The sequence below is a fragment of the Hyla sarda genome, chromosome 7, assembly GCF_029499605.1.
Source record: "Hyla sarda isolate aHylSar1 chromosome 7, aHylSar1.hap1, whole genome shotgun sequence".
NCBI lineage: Eukaryota > Metazoa > Chordata > Amphibia > Anura > Hylidae > Hyla > Hyla sarda.
Window position 1 is genome coordinate 93,244,780 of NC_079195.1, and position 18,315 is coordinate 93,263,094.

The window sequence follows — 18,315 nt, forward strand, 5'->3', positions numbered from 1 at the left end:
ATGTACTATTATATTTTGTCTCCTTATACACTGAAGTAGTACGGATGTGTAGGAGTTAGAATGTGGACTTTTGTACAGGATAAGTGAATCCTAGAAGGGCTTAAGAAGAAATTTTGACGTCCAACCCTCTTTTCCTAGAGGGCTGGATTAAAACCAGTGGAATCTAGCTCTAGCAAGAGTATTTTGAGGATGTCACCTATCTTTTCTCCTGCTAGGTAGACCAGTTGGGTCAGAGTTGTCAGGAAATGTGAGGCCTAGTTGAAAAAAGAACCCAGCCTGCTGCAAGAAAGATAATTCCGTTTTGTCTCTACCAGAACCAACTCCAGTTTAGTTGCCAGAATCTTCTAACCCAAAGCAGATTTGGGTTGGTATTAGCCATCCCTTGTTTCTGCAATAGGAGGTAAATAGTAGTTTGGTCTTTACATACAGCTAACCATTCTGCAAACATTATGGGGGGGGGGGCTGCCTAGACTGAGCATTATTACCATACCCGGTGCTCCAAGCATAATAAAATACCTGGGTCAGATCTACTGAGTACATTTGCTCTCACTCTTGTTCCAGCTATAACTCCAGCCAATGTCCACCCAGTCAAGACAGACCCTCTCCCCCAGTAGTGATTGCAGAATGGTTAAAGGGGTACTCCACTGGAAAATATATATTTTTTAAATCAACTGGTTCCAGAAAGTTAAACAGATTTGTGTATTACTTCTATAAAAAAAAATCTTAATCCTTTCAGTATTTATCAGCTGCTGTGTGCTCCACTTTTCTTTTTTAATTCATTTTCTGTCTGACCACAGTGCTCTCTGCTGACACCTCTGTTCATTTTAGAAACTATCCAGAACAGGACAGGTTTGCTATGGGGATTTGCTCCTACTCTGGACAGTTCCTAAAATGGACAGAGGTGTCAGCAGAGAGCACTGTGATCAGACAGAAAGGAAATTAAAAAAGAGAGAACTTCCTGTGGAGCATATAGCAGCTGATAAGTACTGGAAGGATTAAAGGTGTATTCCAGGCAAAAACTTTTTTTATATATATATCAACTGGCTCCAGAAAGTTAAACAGATTTGTAAATTACTTCTATTATAAAATCTTAATCCTTTCAGTACTTATGAGCTTCTGAAATTAAGGTTGTTATTTTCTGTCTAAATCCTCTCTGATGACACCTGTCTCGGGAAAAGCCCTGTTTAGAAGCAAATCCCCATAGCAAACCTCTTCTAAACTGGGCGTTTCCCGAGACAGGTGTCATCAGAGAGCACTTAGACAGAAAAGAACAACCTTAACTTCAGAAGCTTAAGATTAAGATTTTTTAATAGAAGTAATTTACAAATCTGTTTAACTTTCTGGAGCCAGTTGATATATATAAAAAAGTTTTTGCCTGGAATACCCCTTTAAGATTTTTTAATAGAAGTAATTTACAAATGAGTTTAACTTTCTGGCACCAGTTGATTAAAAAAATAAATTCCAGTGGAGTACCCCTTTAACTAAATGAAAATACTTACCTACCATTTAACCCTCAGCTTAGAAATGAGGAATCCCCAGTAAAAAGTTTGACAGAAAGTTTGAAGTCCAACAAAAAAAAAAATAAAAAATGTATTCATCAGGACGAGGTTGACACTAAATGTAGTAACTAAGTCTAACAGCAAAGCATTTTAGAGTACTGCAGTTGAATAGTGTTAAGGGGGTTATGTTAGAAACAGCTTTGTAGGCTTTTTCCATACGCTTCTGTTGAGTTTCGATAAGGCTGCTGTATATTCAGTGTCAACCTAGAAACTAATTATTTTGTACTACTTCTGATTTGCCTGTGAACGTGTCATTGACTTTACTAATGGTTGAAAAGTGCCGGCTAAGCTATTTTGTATTGTACTGCAGAATTAGACTGAGACTTTCCAAAAGCTGATGTTTTAGCATATGTTAACATTTGTACATGCTTGTTCTGTTGCCTAATAAACAGTACTATATTTCTTGGTTGTCTTACAACTGTGAAGGAGAGCAGCTGGCAAGAGGGAAAGATTGGCACGGGTGAAGGACGTAACAGTTTGACAAAAAGCTCTCTTCTGAACATGTCAGAAGGTGTGGGAAGAATGTATACGTATTTAATAATAATTTTTGTAAATTATTCTACATCTGCAATGTAAGCATTTATTAGACACAATAGTAATAGTATACTAACCATGCACATATAGACATGTGCAGACATTACTATGATCATTGACCCTTAAAGGGTTTTTCAGTGCAAAATTTTTGCCATCAACATCAGATTTGTGGGGTGACAAAATAATGCACCCCCACCAATCAGAGCAGGAACCAAAGAGATTCGTAAATTGTGTATTGATTGTGTAGAGTTACTGCAGCTCAGCTCCTATAGAAGTGAAAGGCCCCTTTGCAATGTATAGAGCCATATCCCTTCTCCTCTATTTTATTATCTATGGGGTTGCAAAAGCTCTGGCTAAAAGCTGATTAAGGGGAGGGGGGGGGGGCTTCAAGGTGTCAGTATCCCACTGTTTGGATGATAGGACATCAATAGGCTAAAACTAGAGGACTTGAAATAGAGGGGGCATTCCCTTCAAAATTTGTTGTCCATAGTGTTATTAATATACAACTTTATTATTTTGCCTTGCTTGTAATGTTAAAGGGGTACTCCGCTGCTTAGTGTTTGGAACAAACTGTTCCAAACACTGGAGCCGTTGCCGGGAGCTCGTGACGTCATAGCCCCGCCCGCTCATTATGTCATGTCCCGCCACCTCAATGCAAGTCTATGGGAGGGGGCGTGACGGATGTCACGCCCCCTCCCATAGACTTGCATTGAGGTGGCGAGGAGTGACGTCATGAGGGGGCGGGACTATGATGTCACGAGCTCCCGGCTCCAGTGTTCGGAACAGTTTTTTTCCAAACGCTGAGCAGCGGAGTACCCCTTTAAATTGTCATACACATAGGCAAGTAAAAGTCAAGTCACATAGGCAAATAAATTGGGAACAGCTTTCATTCTAATGTGTATGGGGCCTCCAAACAGGCCTGTGATGGCAGATGCTGGGGGGAAGTAGGATCATGCATACTGAAAATTAACATGACCAATCCTTTGCTCCTATAAAATAATTGAATGGTGGTAGCTTATTTTCCTTACCCCCCACTGAAAAAAATATGTATGCTTAGTTGATCCAAACACCTATGTCATCTTAGTTATACTATGGTCAATATTCAAGCATGTCAATCCAGTCTAGACTGAAAGCTCCATGTGCATGGTTGTAAGTACTGTTATGAACATCATGTGACCCTGTTCTGCAACATTTGCAATATTCACTATATAAGAAACACTTATAATAGGTGTACAGTCCCGATGGTATTATAGACAAATACATTACATTTTATATAGCATTAAGCCTTTTCTTCCTTCACCAGTTCTTTCTATACAGCTACGGTTACATAGAAATTTGCATATTTTGCAAATTTGTCAACTTGCTTATTACTTCTTATGTTGGTATAATCCTATTATTAGAGCAGTTTCTATGATTCTGTGATCACTTACGTAGTTTGAAGCTTGTTAGTTACATGGAATCAATTATTAAAGAGGAATTGTATTCATTATCACCCAATATTCAGGAGCATTCTTTTCTACTGGAGCCTGCTTCATTTCCCTAACTAGCACAAAGGACCACACTAGGACAGAAATGAAATTAGACTGCTAAATGCTAGTGCAGAAATAACATTACAACTGAAGTTTCAGCATTGGGGGGGACTCAAGTGTTCAAAATGTCACTTGAAAAAGTTACGGCACTATGTCACCAATTGTATCTTGTAGCAGGTTGCAGACATGATGCTTATTCAGTCCAGTTACCCATAGCAACCAATCAGATCGCTTTTGTAATTTTTCCCAGGCCTTTTCAAAAATGAAAGAAGCAATCTGATTGGTTGCTATGAGAAACTAGTTTCCTCTGGACAGGTTTTGATAAATCTCCCCTATAATTCCTCCCCTATAAATCTCCATCATACACAAAGGGGGAGAATTCTCAAAACCTGTCCAGAGGAAAAATTGACCAGTTGCTCATAGCAACCAATCAGATCGCTTCTTTCCTTTTTCAAGGCCTCTGGAAGATAAAAGAAGCAATCTGATTGGTTGCTATGTGCAACTAGTCCATAGTGACAATATATCTCCTCCATAGTGACAATAGTGTCATAACGTGACATTTTGAACACTTGAGCCCCACAATGCTGAAACTTCAGTTGTCCTGAAGTTTCTTACTAGCCCTACTGTATATCATTTCTCAATGAGTTTTAGCATTATGTAGTAGCCAGGTCTTTATACTGGGACTTAGAATAGGGTTCATATCTGTTGAATTTACATCAGCATACCTCACAAGTAGCATGCCATGCTGTTCCCACAATAATCTCATATCCTATTGTATAATCTTACTCAAAAGGAAGATTTCCATCCAATGTTAAAGGGGTACTCCAGTGGAATATTTTTTTTTTAAATCAAATGGTGCCAGAAAGTTAAACAGATTCTACTTGAATTCACATTGTGTTTTCTATTCCCCTCTTTTTTTTTTGTTTTCACTTGTGTCTGCACTCTGCCCCACCCCCTCAGCCCAGTCCTATATAAGTAGCATGTAGCAACACAGGGCCTTTTCTTTTCTGGCAGCTTCCCAGTCTGACTGGGAGCACATGGTAAGTGAGCTTTTACACCTTGTTCACTCTGGTGTGGTGCTGTGCGGCGTCCATTGCTGCCGTGGCGCCGTGTCTGTGGGAAGGCGCGGCCCTGAGATTGCTTTGAGTGGCATTGGGGCTGCTCTGCCAGTGGGTCGCTCCCCCCTGTGGGCACTGATGTTGCGGCGGTGGTGGTGGCCACCTAGTGCTATGCCATTTTATGCTAGGGAAGTTAGGGATCCACTCTTAATAGGTGGTCTTGATGTGGCGAATGGGCCTGTACCTTTTGAGCAAAATGTATACTAAAATACCTGTTAGTTTTTGAATTTATGCTGAGAAGCAATTAGATCAAAATACAATACGTGGATGTGCGACCATGTCTGTTTTTTCTACTTGAATTCAGATTTGTAAATTGCTTCAATTTAAAAATCTTAATCCTTCCAATACTTGTCAGCTTCTATATAATAAAAAGGAAGTTCTTTTCTTTTGGAATTTCATTTCATGGTGCTCTCTACTAACACCTGTTTATGTCAGGAACTGTCCAGAGCAGGAGCACTACCCCATAGCAAACCTCTCCTGCTCTAAACAGTTCCTGACATGAACAGAGGTGTCAGCAGAGAGCACCATGGACAGAGAGAAAATAGATTCAAAAAGAAAAGAACTTCCTAGTATACAGCAGGAGATAAGTACTGGAAGGATTACAATTTTTATATAGAAGTAATTTACAAATCTGTTTAACTTTCTGGCACAAGTTGATATTTTAAAAAATGTTATCCATTGGAGTACCTCTTTAACCCCTTTCCGACCTATGACATACCTGTACGTCATGGGTGGCAAGGTGTTCCCGACCCATGACATACAGGTACGTCATGAACATTTTTGCCGCTACTCGCGGCATCCCGCAGCTCCCGGTAAGATGGTGGCTATCACTGATAGCCAGCCATCTTACCATGCGACCACGGGGGGTTTCATCCCCCACCCCCCCCCCAGCGATCGCTGCTATCAGCTGGTCAAATCTGACAAGCTGATAGCAGCGATTCGCTATGAAAATACTTAGCAGCGCGGTGTGTGAGTCCCGATCACGGGATCACTCTGCTAAGTGTCCCTGACCCGTCCCCCGGCGTCACTTACCCGTCCGAGCGGTGTTCCCGAGCGGTCCCGGCGGTCCCGGCGTCCTCCATGCAGTCCCGGCGGCGCTGCGTCCCAGAGGTGAGTTTATGGCAGCAGTGCGGCATCTTCATTGGCAGCAGTGAGATCGCCGTAAAGCGATCTCACTGCTGCCTCTGGGAGTTTCAAAACTGCAACTCCCAGCATGCCCAGACAGCATTTGGCTTTCTGGGCATGCTGGGAGTTGTAGTTTTGCAACATCTGGAGGTCCTCAGTTTGGAGACCACTGTATAATTGTCTCCAATCTGTGCTCTTCCAGATGTTGCAAAACTACAACTCCCAGCATGCTCAGTCTGTCCAGGCATGCTGGGAGTTGTAGTTCTCTAACATCTGGAAGAGCACAGATTGGAGACCATTATACAGTGGTCTGCAAACTGTGGACCTCCAGATGTTGCAAAACTACAACTCCCAGCATGCCCAGACTGCCCAAGCATGCTGGAAGTTGTAGTTCGGCAACATCTGATCCTTCAGATATTGCCGAACTACAACTTCCAGCATGCCTGGGCAGCCTGGGCATGCTGGGAGTTGTAGTTTTGCAACAACTGGAGGAACACTAGGTGGGAAACATTGTCCGTTTCCTAACTCAGTGCCTTCAGCTGTTGCAATTGTTGCAAAACTATAACTCCCAGCATGCACTGACAGACCATGCATGCTGGGAGTTGTAGTTTTGCAACAGCTGGAGGCACACTGGTTTGGAAACACTAAGTTTGGTTGCAAAACACTTGAAAGTTTATTACTTAACTTAGTGTTTCCAAACCAGTGTGCCTCCAGCTGTTGCAAAACTACAACTCCCAGCATGCACAGACAGCCAAAGGGCATGCTCGGAGTTTGCAACAGCTGGATGTTTGCCCCCTCCCCCCAATGTGAATGTACAGGGTACACTCACATGGGCGGAGGTTTACAGTGAGTGCTGCAAGTTTGAGATGGCGCAAATTTTGCGCTGCAGCTCAAACTCCCAGCGGCAAACTTGCTGTGAACCTCTGCCCATGTGACTGTACCCTAAAAATACTACACTACACTGACACTAACCTAAAATAAAAAGTAAAAAACACTACATATACACATACCCCTACACAGCCCCCCCTCCCCCCAAAGAAATGAAAAACGTCTGGTACGCTACTGTTTCCAAAACGGAGCCTCCAGCTGTTGCAAAATAATAACTCCCAGTATTGCCGGACAGCCATTGACTGTCCAGGCATGCTGGGAGTTTTGCAACAGCTGGAGGCACCCTGTTTGGGAATCATTGGCGTAGAAGACCCCTATGTCCACCCCTATGCAAATCCCTAATTCAGGCCTCAAATGCGCATGGCGCTCTCTCACTTTGGAGCCCTGTCGTATTTCAGGGCAACAGTTTTGGGACACATATGGGGTATTGCCATACTCGGGAGAAATTGCCTTACAAATTTTGGGGGGCTTTTTCTTCTTTAACCCCTTATGAAAAGGTGAAGTTGGGGTCTACACCAGCATGTTAGTGTAAAAAAATAAATTTTTTACACTGACATGCTGGTGTTGCCCTATACTTTTCATTTTCACAAGAGGTAAAAGGGAAAAAAGACCCTCTAAATTTGTAATGCAATTTCTCCCAAGTATGGAGATACCCCATATGTGGGCGCAAAGTGCTCTGGGGGCGCACAACAAGGCTCAGAAGGGAGAGTGCACCATGTACATTTGAGGCGATTTGCACAGGGGTGGCTGATTGTTACAGCAGTTCTGACAAACGCAAAACAATAAATATCCATATGTGACCCCATTTTGGAAACTACACCCTCACGGAATGTAATAAGGGGTGCAGTGAGAATTTACACCCCACTGGTGTATGACAGATTTTTGGAACAGTGGTCTGTGAAAATGAAAAATAAAATGTTTGCACAATCCACCGTTTCAAATATCTGTCAAACGCCAGTGGGGTGTAAATGCTCACTGCACCCCTTATTAAATTCTATGAGGGGTATAGTTTCCAAAATGGGGTCACATGTGGGGGGGTCTACTGTTCTGGCACCATAGGGGCTTCCTAAATGGGACATGCCCCCAAAAACCCTTTCAGAAAAACTCACTCTCCAAAATCCCATTGTCGCTCGTTCCCTTCTGAGCCCTCTACTGCACCCGCCGAACACTTTACATACGCATATGAGGTATTTCCTTACTCGAGAGAAATTGGGTTACAAATTTTAGGGTGATTTCTCTCCTTTTACCCCTTGTAAAAATTCAAAAATTGGGTCTACAAGAAAATGCGAGTGTAAAAAATGAAGATTTAGGATTTTCTCCTTCACTTTGCTGCTATTCCTGTGAAACACCTAAAGGGTTAAAACACTTACTGAATGTCATTTTGAATACTTTGGGGGGTGCAGTTTTTATAATGGGGTCATTTATGGGGTATTTCTAATATGAAGACCCTTAAAATCCACTTCCAACCTGAACTGGTCCCTGAAAAATTACGATTTTGAAAATCTTGAGAAAAATTGGAAAATTGCTGCGGAACTTTGAAGCCCTCTGATGTCCTCCAAAAGTAAAACATTTCAATTTTTTTATGCAAACACAAAGTAGACATATTGTATATGTGAATCAATATGTAATTTATTTGGAATATCCATTTTCCTTTCAAGCAGAGACTTTCAAAGTTAGAAAAATGCTAAATTTTCAAAATTTTCATGAAATTTTTAGATTTTTTACCAAGAAAGGATGCAAATATTAGTGAAATTTTACCAATAACATAAAGTAGAATATGTCACGAAAAAAAAATCTCGGAATCAGAATGATAAGTAAAAGCATTCCAGAGTTATTAATGTTTAAAGTGACAGTGGTCAGATTTTCAAAAAATGCCCAGGTCCTGAAGGTGAAAATGGGCTGGGTCATGAAGGGGTTAATGGTCTCTACATGAATCGCCAAGTAAGAGATTTGGGCTAAATTTCCAATGTATTTGTACAGATGTGTTCATCCTAACCCTTTTCTGAATTTCATTAAAGTGTTCCTGTCGTCAACAAAAACTTTATATATAATGTAGATAATACCATTATATGTATATTTGTAATAAACATTGGTTAAAAAATGTGTGTATTTTGTCTCTGCAGCTATTGCCTGTGTGTCTCTATGAGGAGTCCAAATACAGGAAGTGAGGGTGGACAAGCAGGGCTCTGTGCACTAAGAAAAAGCAGGAAAGTGTTCCCTGAGGCTCTATAACATTATCCTGGCTCATACATCAGGATGACTGAAAAGCCAGGCGCCTGCACAGAGCCCTGCTTATCCTGCCCTCACTTCTTGTATTTGGACTCCTCACAGAGACACACAGGCAATAGCTGCAGGGACAGCATTTTTTCACCCAAAAACATACACAATTTTAACCAATGTATATTACAAATATACATATAATGGTATTATTTACATTATATAAAAAGTTTTTGTTGACAACAGGTACACTTTAAGGACTCCAATTTCAACCAATATAAATTCAATGCAACATTGCAACATGCAAGCACAACACTAGGCAGATACCAATTTACATCACAACCACTGGTTGACTACATATGGATACATATGGATATATAAGGAATGATAAAGAATGGCATATTGCTAATTGCATTTTGTTATTTGATTTGTGGGGGGGGGGGGGGGGGGGGGGAATGACTGGTTGGACCCCAAGGATCACATAGTTACATTTTCCTTGTTCTCTAAATAACATAAATCACCTTTGAATATTTACATACTCGAATAAATCAGTGTATTCCCTAAAAGACATATTACAATTGTTTTAATCATTACTACAAAGGTACAAGATCCAGAAGCTTTCAAGTTTCATCTGAGACAACTTTAGCATAGACTGACCTTTCGACTGACACATGTCAAGAATGTCACATGCCAATTGTGCCTTGAAGTACTTTGTCTGATCTACAGTATGATTTCAAACGCCAAAGTTGGCTTGTGTGAAGAATAGAAGCAGCATAACAAGACTTTGTATTCAATGCATATATAAAAGCTGATCAATACTAAATAGAAAAGCACAGAAACTACAGGGAGATGGTATTCCCTATCCACCAATGACTATCACCGCTAGTGTAAGGGCCATCAAAGGAAATCTATTATAGTCACTGGTGTGCAAAATGAGATCATGCATTATTGCAAGAAGCCTAATTGCAGCATTTCCAGGGTCCCATCCCTGCGGACCTTTTGAGCACTGTTCTTAAGGGATGCCCACTTTGATGAGCAAATTAGTTACCTTGTACAATACATAAGAGATAACATAATGTTGTAGTCAAGTACTGATATGACTTCCAGTGCTTTCCCATGTTACACCCTTAGACTGTGATTAATTACAGAGGCGGTGCGTGTGTGGTGTGCTTAGTTCTATGAATGTCTAGGTAGACTCCTGTTGGAATGCGCAGCAGCGTGGGAGAATAACACTGACTCAATTAGCCTGTTAACCTACTATCCTATTATAACAATATGGATAATATATGTCTTAATGACATAGGACTCAGCAAAGCGACAGTCTTCTCATTAACACTACAAGGGATACTGGTGAGCACAGTTATCATTTCCAGGTTTCTGCAGAACACGAGAAACCTTGTAAGATTCTTAAGCTTTCTGCTATCTTTTCAACTACTTTAGAGAATATATGCAGCTGAAAACATACCAATCGCAATGATTTAAATTTTTTATTAAGGGAGGGGCTCATTTATAGTTTTTTTTCCACATTTTTAAAGTCCCCATAGGGGCTTATTAAATGCAGAACTGTTCAGTGCTAAGGCATAGCCTAGCACTGATTAATAGAATCAACTATCTACTTGCACATTCTGCCTTACTCACCACTAATGCCAGACATCAGAGATCAGACTGATGTCTGGATTTTAACCCTTTAGATGTCATGATCAATGCCTCACTGGGGGATAAAGTGAGCTCTGCTACTCCACTCCTGAGCTACATAGACTGCTGCCTGGTCTATGTTAAACAAGGTAGCAGTTTTCTAAGGTATCTATGACTATTCCCCGGTAGGGCGGAACCGTATCAGATCAGTAGGAGGAACAACTCACCATGTTCCTATGTTTGCTGCACCGCACTTTGGAGATTTATCAAAACCTGTGCAAAGGAAAAGTTTCCAAGTTGCCCATAGCAACCAATCAGATCGCTTCTTTCATCTTACAGAGGCCTTGTTAAAAATGAAAGAAGCAATCTGATTGGTTGCTATGGGCAACTGGGCAACTTTTCCTCTGGACAGGTTTTGATAAATCTCCCCTTTGTTTTTGTATCATGATTTTATAATTAGAAGGAATAAAAGTGTTTTTTTCCCCTTGATTCCCCTTGATTCCCCTTGATTTCCCCTTTCTGTTCTTGGATTCTCCCTCTTAATGGTTGACGAGGATCGTATTCACATGCACGGGTGAGATGAGCAATACATAGACTTGTTTTTGCTATTGTTATCTTTACTTTCCTACAACTAGTTGATCCCATCAGTGAGATGTAACTCGAACCGTCTGATGGAGCATTTTTAACTTATACATCTAATTACTGCAAACAAAGACAAGTTACAATTTTCCCAGTCACTTACACTGTACATTGATGACCTTTGCACCACCTTCCACCTCCTCACCTGGCCAGAACACTTTCTCTGACATACAATTTACTGCTGGAAGGTGGAACTTGGGAGCATTTTCAGACTGCTGATTAGACAAAATCATATAGGGGAAATTTATCAAACGCTGTCCAGAGAAAAGTTGCTGAGTTGCCATAGCAACCAATCAGATCGCTTCTTTCATTTTGCAGAGGCCTTGTTAACAATGAAGACACAATCTGATTGGTTGCTATGGGCAGCTGGGCAACTTTTCCTCTGGACAGGTTTTGATAAATCTCCCCATAATTTTTAGCACAAGTTCTCTATCTTTTCAGGGCATTAGATTTGAATTATAACTTTTAACACATGGGTATAGGGTTCTGGCATTCCTTCAAACACTAAATTCCTCTGTACATGATGTATACAAGCATTGTGGATGTTCCAGAAGAACCAATACTCAGATCTGGTGGGGATAGCCCTTTCTCCAACCCTTTTGGAGGTAGGCTTTTGAGCTAATTAGTAGGGGATCCATCTTCTGAATGACCCAACCTCTCTGCTTTTCTCTATTATACTGGGCCACTGGCAAAAGGCCTTCTGAGATTCCTACTTATGCAGCCAGATCTGTTATACACAGGTTAAGGAAGTCTCCATGTGCGCCAATGGGCACTTCCTGATTTGACAAAATGATGCACTTGTAGCATATGAAGAAATTGGTGGCAGATTTAACCTCTTTCCCTTTTTTCTCTGTATAATAAAATGACTCCCTCTTCACTCTGACCTTCCCTTTGCAGTCCTTCCTTTGATATGAAAGTTTTGATATTTCTCTTTGTCTTGCAGTTTTGTAGCTTTGCCTTTGTTTAGGTCCTTGACTGTTTAGCCATTGCATGATCCAAAAATGATTATAAAGAACAGCGTTGAGCCTAGCCAGATTATCCTTTCTTGACTAGATGGATGGTACAAATTACTTATGTGTTCACATTTTTGTGATACTGCCTTTGGTATCTTACTTTTGTTTCTGACTTGCCCTTTGACCTCTGCTCCTTCCCGCCAAGTCTCCTTGCTGACTGGAGAAATGGGTTGGCATGCACTTCAGTAATTATTTATAGTAGTGCTGGAGATACCCAAAAAAGTTTTATTCATATATATATATATATATATATATATATATATATATATATATATATCTTAATTGAAATGCACTATTACTACATTACTGTGTATTTGGATAGTTAACATTTTATAATACATGATGAAATGTCAGCACATAGATTTCAATAGCTTTAGCAATTTCATCAAATGTACACCTTTATAGTGAAAAAAAATAGTTAATTCAGGTCTATTACATGTCCTTGAATTGAAAGTCAGTCATTTACCTTAATTCCATTATAAACCACAACAAAACACCAATATCAGAGGTAAAAGTTCTATTTGAAAATGGACGTTTTATTAGACGTAAAAAGGCAATCTGCTTGTACCCTGAGGCAATTAAAAGCTATGTAAAGTATATACATGTACAGAGCTGTGTCTGGCAAAGTGAGAGGCTGGACTGTTAATCTGCCTTGTTTTACTGATTAAATGTATTTGCTTCCAGCCCTAAATTCCCCCTGTGCATTATACGGAGATTCATTTAAGTTACAAGACTCTTCTGGAATGAGTTTCATAGAATTGTTATTTGCTGTTTGTTTATCATAATATAGAAGAGGTTATTCTCCCCTCCGGCTGTCGCTGTCCACATCACTCCATTGTTGTAGCAGTCACAGGTGTGTCTACTGTACGAGCATGGGATATAGAAAACTGTTAATATCGATGATATATATAGTGGCAGCTAAGAAACTGAGGCATGCAGATTATGACCTTTATATCTCTCCTCCAGGTCATTGTCAGGCATTATACATTTCATCTTTTGCAGAGTTTTATTCCCCATAAATGATATCCACTTTTATTCGCTCTCCTTTACAAATGTTTTACATGGTTGATGTGGCTTGAATACTGAGCGTGCAGATGCATGATCCAATATCTTCACACTGAGTCCGTGCAATTGAGACTTCTGCTGATATCCTGGACCCCGCAATTCTACCCCAACGTCGCAGAAGGTTGAAGAGGAATCATCAGAGCAAAATGAGTCCAACTCGAGGACAAACAGCAGTCCAGAACCGGCATTTTATCAGCTGGACAGGATCTCAAGATGCTGGTAACCCCTCTAGACTTAATGTCCAAGCATGAAGGATTCCTGTCCCAGTCCCTTTTCCTCAGGCTGCCTTAGATGACGACTGATGTAAAGAAGATTTTCTTTAACAAACAGACAGCTTTTGAACTGGATAATATGTCCATTAAGTTGTTAGATTATTTGATACACCAGAATGCTCAGTATTCAGTGAATTGGGGATCAGGGTAGAATGCAAGAATATTCTCACTTACGTGTTTTGTGCAATTCTATACCAGCTGTGGATGTCTATCTGCTGACTGAGATGAAACAGCATTTAGATTCTATACGCTCTCTCTTGTTGTCTCCTAAAAACAGACAGTTGCTGGAGGGGGCTATTACGGTAGAGGAAATCTTAGTTGTTATAAAGCATCTCTCCAAGGGCAAGGCATCGGGCCTGGATCAGTTACTGGTGGAAGTTTAACTTAAATATGCTCATATACTAGTTCCTTGCCTTTTCACAATATATCGGGACTCCTTCCAGAGTGGATGTAACCAGACTCCCTTTATGATACTACTATTGTGATTTTACTGAAGCCAGAAAAAGACCTGTTAGATTAAGGTCCTTATCGGCCTATTTCTCTTCATAATATTGACTATAAAATTCCTACCAAGGTACTGGTGAATTACCTGGGGGAATCATTCTGGAGATGGTTCAGCCTAACCAGCAAGGCTTCATGTCCAGTAGCTTGATGTTGGAAAATATCTGATGCCTGCAAGTTCGCAGGTTCGGATGTCTTGGGGATGTCATTGGACAATAGCCTCCCTAGATGCAGCAATGTCCTAGGATTCAAATCAAAAGGTCTTTTTTTGGTGGAAGTTTAAGTTAATTTTGAGTTTGGTCCCTCCTTTAGAAATGAAAATCGCTCTTAAATACTGCTCTCTCTTATGAATTCCTTACATATAAAGATAGAAATTGTAGACCAAAGGTTGACAAAGTGTGAGGAGGTTGGAATCATTCATCTCTTACCAATTGGGTATGCTCCATGGAGCTCAGTTCTCTATCTTATGTTTTTTGCTCTCCATGATGACTGATGTGGATGGCATGTTTGGCTCTTTCTCTGTTCTGCTTATGTGTATTTATTTGTTTATTATTGCCATATGTATTTTTTGTACCTTATTGGAGGTACATTGGAGGTAAAAAAATATTGGATTTTTTTTTACATCTTCTTGTTCTTGATTTATACTGTATCTTTTGTGCCATTTTGTGTGTGGAAATATATTTTAGAACACACAAGTTTAAAAAAAGAAATTGTTGTAAAAATGTACTCATTTCTGTTTAAGGCAAATAAAGTTGTTTATAATTATTCAAAATGTTTAAAAATGTTAATTATTAACAGGGTCCGAATCAGAATCAAAAACTTTTCCCAATCCATTAAGCCTCCATTATATGTTCTATTTATGTTTTCATTTTCCTAAAAAAAACAAAAACAAAAAAACCCTCTCTATTTCATCCATACAGCAAAGTGGTGGAATACTAATAAAATCTAAAAATTTTAAATGTACTAGTAAGGGTAAATGGCAATGGATACAGCATCAATGCTTATCTCTTAGTCAGTGTACTAGAACAAAGACTCCTTTGACAGGAGTCCCTGCTTCTGTATTTACTTTCTGTGGTGCCCTATGCTATTGATGTAGGGAGCCAGAGAATGTATGTACAGGAGCAGAGACATCTGCTAAAGACAAGAGTCTCTGTTTCTGTTCACTGAATGGCCGAGTAATAAGGGGCAATGCTGTGTGGTGTCCCGCCACCATATTTCATACTGTGCCTTGGTTATTAGTCCCCAAAGTTAGAGTCCCTAGGACTGTCGGGATTCGCTTCCCTAATTAACGCCTAGTCACCCCTTAGTAACTTATATTTATAGGTAGTATCTATATAAAAATATGTATATGTGTTACTTACTTGTTTTAGCGTCGCAGGACCTGCGGGTCATGTGACACGGTTCACAGAACTCAATGGTTTGCTAAAGAACCTTTGGTGGGTCTAGTCAGGTGATCACCCACAATCCATTGTAACGGTGAGTGACAGCTGATATGGACCAATCCAAAACGGCCAGCCCTTGCCCATATAAGCGAGCTTCAGCCACTGATCTCTCTCTTGTTCCTGCGCTGCCAAGCAGCAGCATCTGCTCTTCTCTCTTGGGTTGCTGACTCTGGACGAGGTTGAACCTCCGCAGCTTACAAGACAATTACTAGGCCAAAGCCTTGCGGCCTAGGCCTGTGCTAGAGACGGATAGTTCTTACAATTCCCCGCTATCTCCGTAAGACCTCCGGACCTAATCTAACCCCTAAATCCAGCGGATCTATGCAAGTACAATCCTCCTAATCTTAAGCAACTGTCAGTCACTGCTGTGCTGTCTATATAGACTCTGTTATCTGGACTGTTACCGTTACTGCACGTACAGAAAATATTCAGTAAAGTTCCTGCAAGTTTTAAGTTCAGCACTGCTGTGAAAAATCCATTTATTTTACACTCACCTATCGCTCTTGGGAAGGGTGGCGATAGGCCCAGCATCACTACCGAGTTTTAACCTTCACCCTGGCGTCACGAGTGACAAGGGTTAACAGCGCCCTTTATTATACAGAACCGCAACACCCCTTATGCGCTACAATCCCAGGCTATCACAGCTGCATCTAGGACTGTCCATAATTAAAGAGTATAGCTCTAAAGCAAGAGTGGAGTTGTACAGGTAGAAAGTTCAACTAGCCTAATCCCGATTATTCTAGTGGTCATAGTAGGCTCAACAATTGAACTTCCATTAAACACGTAGTGATGGTATTTCTTTGCAATCCAGGGTGATCTCAAATGAATCTAATAGGAAGGTATAATATATTTACTTAAATTACAGTAAAATTTTATTTTCCAGCAGTTTTTCATGTTTTCTGTGCTTATTTCAGAATTCAACTAAAAGATGAACACATGCTGAACTATAGTACAAAATCATCTATCATCACATATATTTCAAATAGGGTAACTTGGAGATTTCATAGGTATTGTGAGTAGTGAAAAAAAGTCATTTGGATAAAATTGGATTTACAGGTTCTGTAGCCAAGGTATATTCCTTTTTAATACGACTATTACAAAGTGAGACCAGCTTCTGAAGAAAAATACTTTGACTGTGACAAAGATCTGAAAACTCAAAAAGCGTCTACTGCTTCAAACCATCACAATGTGATAATATCCAGTGGTCAAGTCATGCTCCGCATGTGCAATGCCCTACTTCAGTAATGAGTATAACAGAGCTGTATCATGTTGAGCAGTCCGGTCAGGTCATGTCAAATGTTGGACAGAATCTATATGGTGCTCAAAAGTAATATTGGTGAACCACTCTTCTATGAAGGGGGTAATGTTGTCACCTCATCTGGTTTCTGACCCATTTTCCAGTGAATAGCCGAGCCTCCAGCTAAGCAACAAGACACCTCCTCCTATGATTCTGATATTAGTTGCAGCCTGATTGAGATTCATCTACCTGTATATCTAGTCCTGGCTCTGACCCTTAGATACAGTCCTGACTATGTCACTGTCTTATCCTCTGGTCTGTTGTATCTTGACTGCTTTTTTGGTGATAAGCTTTAGCTCCATTGCTGACTATGCTACCAGTCTATGATTATTCTGGGGACTACAACCTGGGAATCTTCCAACAGCAAAAAGCATATTTGTTAAAGGGGTTATCATTGAAAAAAATTGGATTTCTTACTCCATGCACTTCAGACTAGCTAGCAACAAACAGATTGGGGCTTAGATAATCCCTATATTTTAATCCCTATATTTTGTACATGAACATAAGATAGTTATATCTTATAGTAATATATAGTATATACATAATGTTCTATAAGGTAGAATACAGTACTCAATTCTCCATCTATGTGACCATTTAGGTAGCCAGTCAAAAAAAAAAAATCAAAACAGAAGAAGGTTCAAAGCATTCAAGGAGACTTTGGGTAAAAGTAAACCTGTGCTCTATTCAGCTCCCTAACATGCAATGTTTCGCCTGTACCGATCTTCTTCTTGAATGCTATGACTTTGCTACTCTATTGAAGTATAAACTCAAAGCCTTACTGTCATTATAAACATTTTTTGACATGTTGCTCAGACATATCAAAAGTTGTTGATCACACTGGGTCTCACTCCTGAGATATAAGATATAAGCTTGGGAAGTGGGCAGCACTGGAAATCATGAGATAAAAGCCTAGGAAGCTAGCGGGATTGGAAATCATAAGATAATAGCCTAGGAAGCAAGCAGGACTTGAAATCATGAGATAATAGCCTAGGAAGCTAGCGGGACTGGAAATCATGAGATAATAGCCTAGGAAGCTAGCGGGACTGGGAATCATGAGAAATAAGCTTGGGAAGCAGGTGACCCTGGTCTTCACACCATCAGATCTAACTTTTTCTCTGCATAATTTTACATACTATTCACATATTCTTGCAATATTACAGATTACATATTAAACAATAGGACAGACAATTTGATAACAGATAAAGTGTCTAAAGATGAGCAAATCAAATCTGATGGATCCAAATTCGTCCCAAATTTCCTGAAAAATTTGATTTGTAACGAATCCGAATATCGCCGTGATTTGATAAAACAAATGACTTCATTAAACTCCATTTAGTGCGGACCAGGCTGCAGGGCATCTAAAACGGGGGCTACAGTGTGAGGACATGGGGCAAGGAATTCTGGGAAGGCAGGATCACCCTGAATCACATGCAGCATGCAGCCTATCAGCAGCCAGCCAGCCCTGTGATGTCACAGCCTTA

General features: G+C 40.3%; 1 protein-coding gene across 4 annotated transcripts in view; it reads right to left on the bottom strand.

The window, feature by feature from the left end:
• Positions 1–18,315, bottom strand: part of PRKG1 (protein kinase cGMP-dependent 1) — a 1,084,726-nt gene that overhangs the window by 207,389 nt on the left and 859,022 nt on the right. The window lies entirely within an intron of this gene.